This window comes from Phyllobates terribilis, unplaced genomic scaffold, assembly GCF_046119375.1.
Source record: "Phyllobates terribilis strain yellow unplaced genomic scaffold, ASM4611937v1 Scaffold_13__5_contigs__length_258822181, whole genome shotgun sequence".
NCBI lineage: Eukaryota > Metazoa > Chordata > Amphibia > Anura > Dendrobatidae > Phyllobates > Phyllobates terribilis.
In genome coordinates this window covers 137,540,135-137,557,414 of record NW_027362773.1, presented here as the reverse complement: position 1 = coordinate 137,557,414, position 17,280 = coordinate 137,540,135, and positions in this window count along the sequence as shown.

The window sequence follows — 17,280 nt, the reverse complement described above, 5'->3', positions numbered from 1 at the left end:
CTGGAAGCACTGCAGCACGGCCTCAGCCAAACGGCAACAGGCTGTGCTGAAGCTAATATGCTTAGGTGACAAACCGCACAATGCTGAAGAGTTGTGGACAGCTCTGAAAAAGCAGGCAGATCTGTGGCTGACACAGCTGAACCTACAGCCAGGCATGATCGTGTGTGACAATGGCCGGAACCTGGAGGCGACTCTTAGGCGAGGCGAGCTCACACATGTATCATGCCTGGCCCAAGCGATTAACCTCGTGGTTCAGCTGTTTCTCAAACCCTATCCGGAGCTGCTGGATCTGCTTGTCAAAGTACGCCACCTGTGTGCCCATTTTAGATAGTCAGCTACAGCTTCTGCTGCCCTTGCCGTGCTCCAGCAGCATTTACAGCTTCCGGCTCACCAATTGGTGTGTGATGTCCCCACGCGTTGGAACTCTACACTGCAGATGTTGGGAAGGATTTGTAAGCAGAAGAGGGCAGTTGTTGACTACCAGCATCAACAAGGCCATCGGTATTCAGTTTAGACTCCACACATAAGACCTCAGGAGAGGACATGGATGTCAGACATATGTACCATCCTCCAAAACTTTGAGGACTCCATCAAGGTGGTGAGCGGCGATAATGCCATAATTAGCGTCACTATCCCACTTTTCTGTCTTCTGAAATGCTCTCTGCTCACAACCAAAGAGGATGCATTGCAGGCTGAGCACGATGAGATGGACTAAGGAATCATGCAGGGTAATTACACACAGCTCAGCCTCATCTCATCTCAACATGGATTGGGTGACAATGAGGAAGAGGAGGAGGAAGAACAGGATCTGGTTTCATGCGCTATAGATGGTACTACCTGCACAACTGTCATACCATCTGTTCAGCGTGGATGGCCTGAGGACAGGGAGGAGGAGAAGAGCACGGTCAGTCGTCCTCTTGGTGAAGACACGGAAGTCTTGCCTGTTAGCAGTCTGGCACGCATGGCTGAGTTTTTGTTACGCTGCCTTTCCCGTGACCCTCGCGTTCTCAAAATTTTGAGTGACAGTCATTAGTGGTTGATGACACTTCTAAACCCACGCTACAAGGAGAACTTTCTATCTCTTTTTCCTGAGGCGGACAGGTCTACAAAAATGGGACAGTACCAGAAATCCCTTGTTGAGGAACTACTAAAAAAATTCCCATCTGAAAATGCTGGTGGAGGAAGTCACAGTTCGTTGGACAACCAAGGAGTACAGGTAAGAGAGACACAACTCCAATCCAGCAGAGGCAGGGGAACACTGTCAAATTTCGCGGAGTTTTCACAGCCCCTCCCATCACACAGGCCCTGAGGTGTGGGGTACTCTCACAAGGAGTGCAAAGTTTGGGAAGATGCTGAGGGAGTACAAGGCTGACCCTACCAACGTCCTCCGTGATTCCTCTTTGCCTTATAATTATTGGGCATCCAAGCTGGATACGTGGAATGAACTGGCATGCTATGCCTTCGAAGTCCTGGCCTGCTCTGCCTCTAGCGTTTTATCAGAGTGGGTTTTAGTGCTGCTGGTGTAATTATTACTGATAAGCACATCCGTCTGTCAACTGAAAATGCTGGCAGGCTGACTCTTATAAAAATGAACAAGGGCTGGATTGGGCCAGACTTCTCAACACCACCGAATGATAGCAGCGTAACATAAACTCAAATCCAGTGTCTTATTTTGGGAGGTGTATTCCCATGCACCTTTTCACACTGACACATGGGTATACGCTTCCTGATTTGGGCTATTTGCTCTTATCCTCTTCCTTCTCCTGATCCTCCACCACCATAACACCAGGGTGACCATGGTCCGTGATGCAACACCCACATAATTTTTTTAAAGGTTGTTTATGATGCCCGTAAAAAAAATATATATATACAGTATGATCATGTATACCCCCCAGGGGTAAATGTTTGTCAGCCCATACACTTAGTGCATTGGCATTACAAGTATAGGAGACCTGCTCCTTTCTAATGGGAACATTTTTTTATGAGGCCCTCCTTTACGTCTCTTCCAAGGGGCATTGCTGTTTCTCCAAATTTTTGGCAGCCCTTGCATTCACTACATAGGCAAGCACAATGGGAGACCCACTTTCTAATAATGGGAACATTGTTTCCATGAGGCCCCCTGACCTCCATGTCTCTTCCAATGGGCATTGGAGTGCCTCCAAAGTTTTGGCAACCCTTGCATTCATTACATAGGCAAACACTATGGGAGACCCACTTCCTAATAATTGGAACATTGTTTTCAGGAGGCCCTCTGACCTCCACGTCTCTTCCAATGGGCATTGGAGTGCCTTCAAATTTTTGGAATCCCTTGTATTCACTGCATAGCAAACACAATGGGATACCCACTTCCTAACAATGGGAACATTGTTTTCAGGAGGCCCTTCTCTACATCTTTTCCATGGGGCATTAGAGTAGGGCCAAATTTTTGTCAGCCCTTGCATTCTTTGCGTAGGCAAACAGTATCAGAGACCCACTTCCTAATAATGGGAACATTGTTTTCAGGAGGCCCTCCCATAAGTCTCTTCAAAGGGGTATTGGGGTGCATCCGAATTTTCAAAGGGGTATTGGGGTGCGTACAAATTTTGGGCAGCCCTGCTACTCACTCCATATGCAATAACAGTATAGGAGACCCACTTTTTAGTAATGGGAACAAGAAGCATAGTCGGCTGATAGATCTCTAAGAATAGTGTGGGCCAACTGCTGGCCCTTTAAGAATAGTAAAGGCCACCTGATGGCCCTATAAAAATAGGCTTTGTGACTTTCAGAGTCCCTTCTTCATAAATGAAACAGGATGTGTCTGATCATTTCTCACACACCACATGGCCAAATAAGGTTTTAAATGTTAAAATGACATTTCGGGTGAATGCATTTGTCTTGGTTGAAAGCAATGCGAAAGTGAAAAAATGCATCAAAAACGCTATGTGTGAACATAGTCCAAGGTGTGGAGGAGTATTTTTGTTTTTGGTTATATATTTTGCCTTATATACAAATCATTACCCTGGAAAGGATGTTCCTTAACATATTTCCCAGAAAAATCCATTTTGGTTTCTTTTTTTGTATGTTTTATTGTGAGTCCGTAAAAGTGGCGTAATACCTCTGGCAACATTGTTCACCGCAGTAACCTGGGAGTCAGAAATGCTTCCAGGGGTCTTCGCCATGCTGTTCCCATGTCATTTGAGCACTGTTCCCATCAGTAGACCACCATTGGGAGCCGCCTGAAAAATGCTTGAGTTTCCCATAGACTTACATTGGTCTCATTGCTCGGGTCGAGCACCCGAGTATTCCAATATGCTCGACCCGAGAAACGAGCACCCGAGCATTTTTTTTCCAGTTGGCCGTATACACCTGTCAGGGAAATATTGAGGAATATTGAAAGCCTGTCATAGATATTGGCCATTTCTCCCTTATTCCCCTTTTGGTCAGTACAAAGTTGTCTCCTTAAAAATCTCAGCACAAAGCCCCAATTACCACAGTCATGAGTAAGGCATTAAACAAACTGCTGGCAGCCAAGAAGTGTTACAAGCTACTTAGAATGTGAGCCTCTTGTCCCTGGAAGACACAGGGGGTGATTAAAACAAAAGGATTACCATAATTTGCGTGTAACTGGGAAAGCCTGTTTGACTCCGAAATGAAATATGAAATATTGTAAGTATTGTATCAGACCTGGTGCCACTGTGCTCGCCAGTCTACTCCACGATCAGGCAGTGTAGGGAGAGGTGGAGCTGCGATAGGGAGAGATTTGGTTGGCTATTAGGTAGTGTAGGGAGAAAACAAGTACATTACACATATCCATCTCAACAAACAGTCCATCTGAGGACTAATCCATCTGCAAAGATATCAGGCAGGCAGTGTATATAGGCAGGCAGGCAGTGTATATAGCAGACTGCAGTGAATATAGCACAAGAAGCTCCATTCTAGTTCTGCCTTCTGCTGCTGTTAGATATTTCTAGACAAAGGCCCAGGTCTCAGGGGCCAGGAATAATTTTTTTTGGATCTTATTCCTCATTATTTGCTTAAAAAAGCAATCCATAGAACACAGTTTTTCTGTGCCATTTGCTTGTTGGCACTGCAGAATACAGCCAGGTCCTTTCAATATTACAGCGCTAAAAATCCAGCTATTTAAAACTGTGGTTTGTCCGTCACACGGATCACATATATTTGCGCTGAAAATACTGCCATTTTCGGCCTACATTCAAATTTTTTTTCACTGTGTCAGCGAATTTTTTGACACCCGTTTGCTGTTCAAAATAGTTACCTACAGGCCAGGTATTTAAAACTGTGGTTTCTCCATCACACGGATTACATATAACTTCGCTCCAAATTCAGCCATTTGTAGTGAGCATGGAAGATATTGTCCTCCTTTTAAAATGGGCAAGGTGCGTGGCAAGGGACGTGGAACTTTACCGGATGGTGATGATGCATGCAGAGGCTGAGGCCAAGGTCGTGGGCAAGCTGAAATTGTGCCACAACAAACACCACATCTTTCTGACCAACGTTCCTGTCCCAATTCCTAGAGGATCGCAGCAGACCACTATTGAACCCAGTGCAGTGTCAAATGGTTGTTGGTTGGATAGCCGATAATGCTTCCAGTCACTTAGCCACCACCACCACCCTGTCTTCCACACGGTCAAGTCTCAGTAGCCGTGAGTCTGGCCTGCATATTCCTCACCCTGATTCTCCTTCCTCCCACCATGCTGAGTGCCCAGGACAACTGATCTCACACTTGGACACTCTGAAGAGCTGTTCACTTTTCCATTTATAGATTCAGGCCTCTCGCCCGGTCCACTTGAGGTGGGGCAAGAGGAGATTGTGTGGTGCCCCTGCGGGTTCAGTCGCCATAGAGGAACTACATCTCACCCAGAGGTGTGGTATCTCACTCTCAGGTAAGGATGGAGTACTGCCCGGGACCCATACACTTGCATCCACTACACTTCAGGAGGGAAGGGCGAGATTGCTCCTAAGGGAGAGCACAGTCCCTGGTCCCTAGCTGGAGGATGGAACCATGTAGTGGGTGTGTGTGAATAAAGAAAGAAAGGGGAGCACTTCAGCAGTAGTATAAAAAGGGTAGCCATCTTGGGAGTGGTCAGAACAGTGAGAGAGAGTATGTGGAGCAGGAGCTCTGTTGGAGCTCAACTCAGGAGGAGCAGGCCTGAGTAGAGAGGCCCAGGAGAAAAGGCTGAAGAGGAAGGGAGCAGAGGAAGTCTCCAGGATTGAAGGGATCCCAGGGGCACAGGAAGTGTGGGTGCCACCGGTGCGCCTGAATCTACCAGGACATGGAGAGATCAGGCCGCAGAGGGGACCAGCCCCTAAACTAGTGGAGAACTACAAGGCTCGGCTAGAAACCAGAGGCTGCTGTACCTTCAAGGTGCAGCTGCCAACCACCACAGTTACATCGCCGAAAAGGTAGCCACTGAGGGTCCAGGGGACTGCAGGTCGCTCGAAAAGATCCAAGGCTACAGGCTTGGGACACGGATTGTGAGGCGCAGGGCAAGAGAGTGAGAGCCAGCGAAGGAAGACGAATGTTGAAGGCACATAGAACAGGGTCCCGTTAAAGTACTCCTGAGTTACTTGAGAGATTGCTGAACCCTTTCCTTGGTGAATGCAGGACAACGTGGGAGGTTACTCTAGTACTGGTAACCTGGAGGACAACAACTGTGAGTAAACCTTGAAGACTGCACCCCACTGTGTCCTAGAATTATTATCTGTGCCATCCCCTGCACTACACTGCACAGCAACATCTACCTCATCATTAACCCTCACAGCACCACTCTGGAGCTTAGCTCTACCTGTGAAGAGCTCAACCAACTCTGCTGCATTACCAACAGCCCCAGAGAATCGACACCACAGCGGAGGCTCCATATAGCCGCATACCACAGATGACATCACGAACATTAAACAATAAAAACTATAACCCCTTTTATTGATCGACCTGGGTCACGGACCGGGTCACTGCCACTGGTACATCCCCTGCACTGACCGGCCCAGCACCGAATACACCACGGCTCAGGGGGCGCGTCAACTGCATATAGCGATGTCCAAATATTTGAGCAGCCACGGTCACACAAAGGCGGCCGTGGGAAAGTGTCACAAGAGGTGGATGATGATAAGACACAATTGCCAGAAAGTCAGGAGGAGGACCAGGTTGTGGAAGTGGAAGACAAGGTGGTGGATGATATAGTAACTGACCCAACCTGGCAGGAGGACATGCAGAGTGAGGACAGCAGCACACAGGGTGAGGGAGGCAGAGCACCACAACAGGCAGGGAGAAGCAGTGTGGTGGAAGCAGACAAAAGGCAGACAACCAATCCCCGTAACGCCAACACGACGGAAGTTGCCAGTACAACTGTTAGGTCTTCCCGAATCTGGTAATTTTTTTAAAGACTCTGCCGAAAACCCCAAAAACGCCATTTGCACCACCTGCCAGGCAGACAAAATAGCAACCTGACCACCACCAGCATGATCAGGCACATGGCAGCAAAGCACCCGACTTTGTGGACCAAACCCCAGGGTCCAGGAACAGTGTCTGCGGGTGGCACCATTGCTTCTTCCGCTGTTGTGCATGCAAGCCAATCCCCTGTCCATGGTGCATGCGAAGATGCCTCCTGACCTTCACCTGTCGTTGCACACTATTAGATAGCAGCATCAGGAAGCACGTCCATGTCCTTGTCCCAGCACAGTGTTCAGTTGTCCATACCCCAGTCCTTGGAACGCAAGCACAAATATGCAGCCAACGCCCCACAGGCCACACTACTAAATTCCCATATTTCACGATTGCTTGCACTCGAAATGTTGCCTTTTAAGCTCGTGGAGACGGAAGAATTCCACAACCTGATGGTGGCGGCCATCCCTCGGTACTCAGTCCCCAGCCACCCCTATTTCTCCTGGTGTGCCGTCCCCGCATTACCCAAGCACGTGTACCAATACATTAGCCATGCCCTCAACAACGCAGTTACCGGGAAAGTCCACCTAACCATTGACACGAGGACAAGTGCTTGTGGGCAGTGACAGTACATCTCTCTGACGGCAGACATGGTTAACATAGTGGAAGCCGGGACCCAGTCAGACCACATCAGTCACAAGCTGGAAGCGCTGCTGCACTGCCTCGGCCAAGTGGCAACAGGCTGTGCTAAAGCTAATATGCTTAGGTGACAAACCACACAATGCTGAAGAGTTGTGGACAGCTCTGAAAGAGCAGGCAGATCTTTGGCTCACACCGCTGAACCTACAGCCAGTCATGGTCGTGTGTGACAATGGCCGGAACCTGGTGGTGGCTCTGAGGCAAGGCGAGCACACACATGTACCATACTTGGCCCATGTGATTAACCTCACAGGTCAGGAATTTCTCAAATCCTACCCAGAGCTGTCAGATCTGCTTGTTAAAGTACCCCGCCTGTGTGACAATTTTAGAAAGTCCCCTACGGCTTCTGCCGCCCTTGCTGTGTTTCAGCAGCGTTTACAGCTTCTGGCTCACAGACTATTGTGTGATGTCCCCTCGCATTGGAACTCTACACTGCAGATGTTGGGAAGGATTTGTGAGTAGAAGAGGGCAGTTGTTGAGTACCAGCATCAACAAGGCCACCGGATTGATCTGTTTGATAACTTCCAGTGGGCCGATGAACCGAGGCCCTAACTTGTAGGAGGGAATCTTGAGCCGGACATACTTGGACGAGAGCCAGACTTTATCTCCAGGACGGAATTGTGGAGGATCCAGGTGTTTTTTGTCAGCGTATTTTTTCATCCGCTCGGACGACTGAAGGAGTGCGGATCGGGTACTCTACCAAATGGAGGAGAATTCGCTAACGAGAGATTCCGCAGCCGGATTGTCCACCGAGGTGGAGACGGGAAACGGGATCCGAGGATGCTGACCGAAGACTACAAAAAACGGGGATTTGGAGGAAGATTCGCTCTCGTGATTATTGTAAGAGAACTCGGCCCATGGTAGGAGATCCACCCAGTCCGAATGGTGGGCATTAACGAAGTGGCGGAGGTAACTGGTCAGGTTCTGATTGATCCGCTCCACTTGACCATTGGACTGTGGATGGTAAGCGGAGGAGAAGTCCAGAGTGACGTCAAGCAACTTACATGTGGCTCTCCAGAAGCGTGAGGTGAACTGAACCCCACGATCTGACACGATGTGGAGGGGCAGGCCATGGAGACGGAAGATGTGGCGGATAAAGTCTTTAGCCAGTTCGGGTGCAGACGGGAGGCCCGGCAGGGGAATGAAGTGCGCCATCTTGGAAAAGCGATCAGCGACCACCCAAATGACCGTACAACCGGCAGAGACAGGGAGATCCGTTATAAAGTCCATAGCTATATGCTGCCACGGGGCAGCAGGTACTGGAAGAGGAAAGAGGCGACCGGCTGGCAGGTGTCTCAGAACTTTGTTGCGGGCGCAAGACACACAGGCTGAAGCAAAGTCTATTACATCCTTGTGCAGGGTAGGCCACCAGTAATGCCGGGTAATGAGCTGGAGGGTCTTTTTCTGACCGGCGTGGCCAGCTATCTTAGACGAGTGACCCCAGTGTAGGACCTTCCTCCGATCAGATACTGTTACGAACGTCTTACCGGGAGGGAGACGATTTAGATTCACGGGGGCCACTTGCATTACTCTGGCGGGATCAATGATGTGCTTAGGTTCCTCCTCTAGATCAGATACCAGGAAGGATCGGGACAAGGTGTCAGCTTTGATGTTTTTGTCTGCTGGGCGAAAATGAAGAACAAAATCAAAGCGGTCAAAAAACAAGGACCACCGGGCTTGGCGCGGGTTAAGTCTCTGGGCGCTCTGAAGGTAAGCCAAGTTCTTGTGGTCCGTGTAAATTATTACCGGGTGAAGAGCCCCCTCGAGCAGGTAACGCCACTCCTCCAGTGCCAGCTTAATGGCTAACAATTCTCGGTCTCCAATAGAATAATTGCGCTCAGAAGAGGAGAAGAGTTTGGAGAAAAAAACGCAGGTTACCATTCTTCCGGAAGATGACTTTTGGGTAAGTACCGCCCCGGCTCCGGAGGAGGAAGCGTCAACTTCTAGGAAGAATTGTTTGTTGCTGTCCGGACGATGCAGCACCGGGGCGGAGGAGAAAGCCTGTTTTAAGGAAAGAAAGGCCTCCTCAGCTTCGGGCGGCCATCTTCTGGGATTAGTGCCCTTACGGGTGAGCGCAGAGATAGGGGCAGTCCGGGAAGAGAAGTGCGGTATGAAGAGGCGGTAATAGTTGGCGAAGCCCAGGAACCGCTGAATTGCCTTCAACCCCTCTGGTCGGGGCCACTTCTGGATGGCAGACAGTTTCTCAGGATCCATTTGTAGGCCGGTCTGAGAGATTATGTAGCCCAGAAATGGAAGAGAGGTCTGTTCAAAGATGCACTTCTCATATTTAGCGTAGAGGTGGTTTTGCCTGAGCCTGAGCAGGACCTGACGAACATCCCTCCGGTGAGTAGGAAGGTCCGGAGAGAAGACCAAGATGTCGTCCAGGTACACCACCATGCAGGAGTAGAGAAGGTCACGGAAGATGTCATTGACCAACTCTTGAAAGACAGCAGGAGCGTTACAGAGACCGAAGGGCATTACAAGGTACTCATAGTGGCCGTCCCGGGTGTTGAATGCAGTCTTCCACTCATCCCCCTGACGGATACGGACCAGGTTATACGCCCCACGGAGATCCAGTTTGGTGAAGATTCTAGCCCCCCTCAGATGGTCAAATAATTCAGGAATGAGCGGGAGGGGGTATTTATTCTTCACTGTAATCTGGTTAAGGCCTCTATAATCTATACATGGACGGAGTGAGCCGTCCTTCTTTTTGACGAAGAAGAAGCCTGCTCCCGCCGGGGAGGTAGATTTCCGGATAAATCCCCGGGCCAGATTCTCCTCAATATATTCTGACATGGACCGGGTCTCTGCAGCGGACAAAGGGTAGATATGCCCACGGGGAGGAGTAGAGCCGGGTATCAGGTCGATTGGGCAGTCGTATGGTCTATGAGGGGGTAATGTCTCTGCTTCTTTTTTATTGAAGACATCCGCATAAGACCAATAGGGAACCGGTAGACCGGGTAGATTGACTGGGGTAGGAGAAGGATGAGCAGGATGAACGGGAACTAGACAAGTCTTAAGGCAGTCCTGTCCCCAGCGAAGGACTTCTCCGGTCTGCCAGTCAAGCACGGGTGCATGTTTCTGGAGCCAAGGTAGGCCTAGCAAGAGTGCGTGAGAGAGTCCAGGCAGAACATGAAAGGAGATGCTCTCAGAATGCAGCATTCCCACCTGTAGAGTTAGAGATTCGGTGATGAGTTGGATGGGATGTGGTAAGAGGCCCCCATCCACGGCGGCGACAGATAAAGGTACAGCCAGAGGTTTGGTGGGAATGCGGTATTTCTCTACCAGGGATTGAGAGATGAGATTTCCAGCAGCTCCTGAGTCAAGTTGAGCCAGTTCAAAATAGCGGTTCTCTCCGCAGATGATAGAGACTGATAGCATCAGAGATGGAGAGGGTTTACTTTTGTCTAGGGCGACCTCTCTGAGCGATCCTAGACACAGGCGTTTCCCGACCTCTCTGGGCAGGAACGGATCCGGTGCTCCTTACTGCCACAGTAGAAGCAGCTCCCCTCGGCACGGCGTAAGTCTTGACGGGTTTTGACCATCTTGGTCTGGTCGACCTGCATAGGCTCAGGTGAGTGTGCCTGGGGAGTAACGGAGGGAGTGACGGGTTTCTGGAAGGTAGGAGCTTGACGTGGAAACCTCCTCTCACGGGTGACCTCTTTGGCGCGCTCCTGGAACCGGATGTCAATCCGGGTGGCAAGTGTTATTAAGTCGTCGAGAGTGGTAAGAATGTCCCGACCGGCGAGTTCATCTTTAATACGGCCGGACAGACCCTCCCAGAAGACAGACACCAGGGCGTCGTTATCCCAGGCCAGCTCCGAAGCAAGGGTACGGAACCGTATGGCATATTGGCCTACGGTGAGATTTCCTTGATGGAGGCGTAGCAGAGACGATGCGGATGAGGTCTTCCGTCCGGGTTCGTCGAAGACTTTCCGGAAAGCCGTGAGAAAGGCTGGCAGGTTGGACACCAGGGGGTCTCCTCTCTCCCATAGAGGATTTAGCCAAGCCAGAGCCTCCCCCGTGAGGTGGGACATGATAAAGGCTACTTTGGACCGGTCAGAGATAAACTGGTGGGACAAAAGTTCAAAGTGCAGGGTGCACTGGTTTATGAAGCCCCGAGCTTGAGCGGAGTCACCTCCGAAGCGAGGAGGTGCAGAAAGCCGGGGTCCGGGGCAGGATACCATGGTATTGGTGGGCAGCGGCGCTGCCGGGTTGCGAGTCATGACACTAGCGGTGGTAGCTGGTGGAGCAGACAGAGTGTCCAGGCGAGAGTTGACATTCCGCAGGTGACTCAGGATGGACTCCTGTTGGGACCTCTGACGGGACAGTTCATGACATAGGTCCGAGAGCGAGGGAGCTTGGGTGCCAACGGGTTCCATGGCCCGAGCAAACTGTAACGGGTCTGGGAGGCGGAACCTCTGAGCAACTATACAAGGGGGCGGTCCTTGTAAGGAAGCGGGTGGTGCCCAGGGAAGATGGGCAGGTAATCACGGCTAGTGACAGGGACAGTCTCTGGGTAGAAGGGCAGGTAGTCACGGCAAGTGACAGGGACAGTCTCTGGGTAGAAGGGCAGGTAGTCACGGCAAGTGACAGGGACAGTCTCTGGGTAGAAGGACAGCAGGCAGGTGGCTGGTGAGCACTCCCAGGTGAGCAGGCGAGAGTCTCTGGACAGGCAGATGGTAACGGCAAGTGACGGCAGAGCCTCCAGGTAGGCTAGCAGGCAGGTAGCAGGTGAGCGCTCCAAGGTGAGCGGGCAAGAGTCTCTGGACAGGCAGGTGGTCACGGCAAGTGACGGCAGAGCCTCCAGGTAGGCTAGCAGGCAGGTAGCAGATGAGCGCTCCCAGGTGAGCGGGCAAGAGTCTCTGGACAGGCAGGTGGTCACGGCAAGTGACGGCAGAGCCTCCAGGTAGGCTAGCAGGCAGGTAGCAGGTGAGCGCTCCCAGGTGAGCGGGCAAGAGTCTCTGGACAGGCAAGTGGTCACGGCAAGTGACGGCAGAGCCTCCAGGTAGGCTAGCAGGCAGGTAGCAGGTGAGCGCTCCCAGGTGAGCGGGCAGGCTGGTCCATAGACAGACTGACAGGTGTCGGAAGGCAGACAGTCGGACCGCAGGTTTGCAAGCAGGTAAGCGGATATCAGGCAGGTATCAAGCAGGAATCTGGCAGGTAACAAGCAGGAATCTGGCAGGTAACTGGCAGGAAACTGGTAACGGGACCTGAGGGGTGAAGCAGAGTGAAGGATTTGCAACAACATTGCTCGGGCACCTCCATTTTGGAGGAGGTGCCTTATATATGGTGAAGTCCTCCGGCCATTGGCCGGGGACTCCTTAGGACGGCGCGCGCGGCCCCTTTAAGAGAGGGGGAGCGCGCGCGCGCCCTAAGCACCGTGGCCGGGAAGCAGCGCGCGCTGCCAGCAGGGCGGGAGGAAGACGCCGAGCATGGAGCGGAGAGGTGAGGGGAACAGCGTCCCTGCCTAGCAGGAGGCAGGGACGCCGACGCTACACTCTCTAAGAATAGTGAGGGCCAACTGCTGGCCCTTTAAGAATAGTAAAGGTCACCTGATAGCCCTATAAAATAGGCTTTGTGACTTTCAGAGTCCCTCCTTCATAAATGAAGCACAATGTGTCTGATGATATCTCACACACCACATGGCCAGATAAGGTTGTAAAATGTTAAAATGACATTTCCTGGTGAATGCTTTTGTCACGGTTGAAAGCAATGCAAAAGTGAAAAAAAATGCATCAAAAACACTACGTGTGAACATAGCCCAAGGTGTGGAGGAACATTTTTGTTTTTGGTTATTTATTTTGCTTTATAAACAAGCCATTACCCTGGAAAGGATGTTCTTTAACATATTTCCCAGGAAAATCCATTTTGGTTTTGTTTTTGCATGTTTTATTGTGAGCCCGTAAAAGTGGCATAATACCTCTGACAATGTTGTTGACAGAAGAGACCTGGGAGTCAGAAATGCTTCCAGGGGTCTTCCCCATGCTGTCCCAATGTCATTTGAGCACTGTTCCCATCGATTTAGGCAATTTTTAGGCCTTCTGCAGACCGCTGGGGGGAGCCGTCTGAAAAATGCTTGAGTTTCCCATAGACTTACATTGGGCTCGTTGCTGGGGTCGAGCACCCGAGTATTCCAATTTGCTCGACCCGAGCAATGAACACCCAAGCATTTTAGTGCTCGCTCATCACTAATAACCAGACCTGATTATACCTTTTGATCTTTTTCTGATTATGCATAAGTATATAATTCTTTTATAATTGGTTTGTTATATCATTTTTCTTTTTTGGATATCTGGTATAGAATATAGTATGCTTATCTTGATACCCCACTAGGCTATTTGAAGATTCAGTTGTGTTTCCCAACAGCCTTTTATGGAGGCTATTGACCTGTCTTTTTAATTGTATGTTTTTATATTAATTATTACTAAAATATTAGCTTTTTACACTTTGGTTACAATCTGTTCAGATCAGACGGCTATATGCCTGAATGATTATTTTGTGTTATGAATATTGAAGTGTCTAGTAGTGTACTAATTCTGGACATATGGGAGCAAAAGATCTTAGGTGCAGATATGTTTGTTCTGTAGTTAACGCAGGAGCAGGTGATGCCGCAACTGCTGTTGGTGGTGGAGGCTCAACAATGCCTTAAAGCTCTGGTCATGGTCATCTTGTGTGTATGTTTTCTTTTCCACTTTTCCTGCCGATTAATTTTCTGCAATGCACAGGCTCTGCAGGAGGAAAATAAACCATGGATTTCGCTGCACAAATTGACTACTAACTACAGCATTCCTTCAGCAAATCAAGAGGCATCACCTGCTTACATTTAAAAACCAAACTAACCAGATATATGAGCTTGGTGTACACCTGTCCTTCTCCTCTTGATAATCTTTCTGGTAACCAGACCACAACCTTAATGAGCATCATGTCAGTGTAATCATCATCTACTGCTTATTGTACTAATCCTCATCATTCTCTGTCGCACCAACACATTATCTATTAGGGATGAGCGAACATGCTCGGTGATACTCGGATATCTGGGTGTGCTCGTTAGTTGGCGAGTATTAGGCCGTATTCGATTTCAAACTTGAATCCCTGCCCCACATGTTTGGTGCCTGCTACACAGCCAATAAGCATGCAAGGATTGCCTGCAACTCACTGTAATGACATAGCCATCTTGGTAGTGGCATTACTGTGATTGGCTGGCTGTATGACATCATCAGGGGTTATAAAAGGCTGAATACAGTCTCTAATCAGGGATTAGGGCTTTGCAGTCTATTGCTAAATTTTTAGCTGCGAAATTTGACTTTTTTTGTGTGAAAAAACTAAATACAGAGGGTACGGAAAGTATTCAGACCACTTTACATTTTTCACTCTTTCTTTCAATGCACCCATTTGGTAAATTCTAAAAATTTCATTTTTTTTCTAATTAAAATACACTCTGCACCCCATCTTGACTGAAAAAAACAGAAATATTGAAAGTTTTGCAAATTTATTAAAAAAGAAGAGCTGAAATATCACATGGTCATAAGTATTCAGACCCTTTGCTCAGACACTCATATTTAAGTCACATGCTGTCCATTTCCTTGTGATCCTCCTTGAGATGGTTCTTCTCCTTCATTGGAGTCCAGCTGTGTTTAATTAAACTGATAGGACTTGATTTGGAAAGGCACACATCTGTCTATATAAGACCTCACAGCTCACAGTACATGTCAGACCAAATGAGAATCATGAACTCAAAGGAAGTGCCCAAGGAGCTCAGAGACAGAACTGTGGCAAGGCACAGATCTGGCCAAGGTTACAAAAGAATTTCTGCATTACTCAAGGTTCCTAAGAGCATAGTGGCCTCCATAATCCTTAAATGGAAGAAGTTTGGGACCACCAGAAGTCTTCCTAGACCTGGCCATCCAGCCAAACTGAGCAATCATGGGAGAAAAGCCTTGATGAGAGAGATAAAGAAGAACCCCAAGATCACTGTGGCTGAGCTCCAGAGTTGCAGTAGGGAGATGGGAGAAAGTTCCACAAGTTTTCTATTTCAACATTGTATTATGCTATGAGTAAGGATCTACGTATCCAAAATAAGTAAGCCTCTGTACGCTTTTATTTGCACTATGGTCTCATGTTTTTAATTTTTTCAAAATAAAGGCTAGTTTTTAAGTCAATTTCATGAGTTGCTGGATATCTACCCTTTCATCATGCCTAATGTCTCCCAGACGGGGATCTTTACAATCTGAGCACCGTGCCTCATGAGAAAGTGGACCGAGCAGGCTGACCCAGCTGAGCTGAAATATTTGTTCTACATTAGAAAGTTCCACAAAGTCAATTATCACTGCAGCCCTCCAACAGTCGGGCCCTTATGGCAGAGTGGCCCGACGGAAGCCTCTCCTCAGTGCAAGACATATGAAAGCCCGCATAGAGTTTGCTCAAAAATACATGAAGGACTCTCAGACTATGCGAAAAAAGATTCTCTGGTCTGATGAGATGAAGATAGAACTTTTTGGTGATAATTCTAAGCGGCATGTGTGGAGAAAACCGGGCACTACTCATCACCTGCCAATATAATCCCAACAGTGAAACATGGTGGTGGCAGCATCATGCTATGGGGGTGTTTTTCAGCTGCAGGGACAGGAAGACTGTTTGCAATTGAAGGAAACATTAATGCAGCCAAGTACAGAGATATCCTGGATGAAAATCTGGACCTCAGACTTTGCCGAAGGTTCACCTTTCAACAAGACAATGACCCTAAGCACACAGCTAAAATAACAAACGCGTGGCTTCAGCACAACTCTGTGACCATTCTTCACTGGCCCAGCCAGAGTCCTCACCTAAACCCAATTGAGCATCTCTGGAGAGACCTGAAAATGGCTGTCCACCAACGTTCACCATCCAAGCTGACAGAACTGGAGAGGATCTGCAAGGAAGAATGGCAGAGGATCTCCAAATCCAAGTGTGAAAAACTTGTTGTATCATTCCCAAGAAAACTCATGGCTGTACTAGCTCAAAAGGGTGCTTCTACTCAATACTGAGCAAAGGGTCTGTAAGGCAGCGCTAGTCATCATACTGGGGTTACTCGCTTCGCTGCGTCAATCAATGCACACGTGCAATGTCTTTACGTTTTTCTCACAATGCCCCGCAGCCAGCGTTCTGTCTGAACGTGTGTTCAGCGCTGCTGGTGGTGTGCTGACAGATAAGCGCACGCGGCTCTCCACTGATAATGTAGACAGACTCACGTTCATAAAGATGAACAAATCATGGATCCGAAACGACTTTTCTACCCCTGTGTCATCCTGGGGAGAGTAAAAGCTTGATGATTGGTTAAAATCACCCTACCAACCGTTTTAAGCTTTCAAATTACTAATCATGTTTATCTGTATCTTGACTGGAAAAATAATTTGGGCTTTGTAGCAGTGTGCAGCACTGATCCTATTAGGCCATCTATAATAAGCTCCACCAGATTTAAAATTAAAAATAATTTTTAGCTGCATCTAGCCCGGAAAATAATTTTGGGGCTCCGAGATGCGCAAGACACATAAGTGCCTTCTTGCTGCACTACCTGCAGCATGACCCTCATATTGTCAGAATTCGAAGTAATCATGACTACTGGGTTGCCACACTCTTAGATCCCCCAAACTTTTCGATCAACCTTTTCATTTTAATAAAGACCAAAAAAATGGTCATTTTTGAAATTATAAGCATTAGCAGGTTGTTAGAAACTGAAATCAAACAGTTTTCAACTCAAAACTTTATTCTAGGTGATGTTACATTTTCACATAGGACCCCTTGTTCGAAAGGAGCTTCTGAACTCTCTCGTCCATTGAATTTGTCAGGTTTTGGATGGTTTCTGCTTCAATTGTTTTGCATGAGGACAGAATACCCTCCCAGAGCTGTTGCTTAGATGTGAACTGCCTCCCGCCATCATAGACACTCCTTTTAATGATGCTCCAAAGGTTCTGAATGGGGTAGAGGTCAGGGGAGCATGGGGGTCACACCATAAGTTTGTCCCCTTTTATGCCCATATCAGCCAGAGATGCAGATGTTTTATGTGCAGCATGAGATGGTGCTTTATCATGCAGAAAAATGATCTTGCTGTGAAATACACGGTTCTTCTTCTTGAACCATGGCAGGAAGTGCTGTTTGAGAAAATCCACATACATTATGGAGTTCATCTTTAGCGCCTTCAGGGATCCTAAAGGGGCCGACAA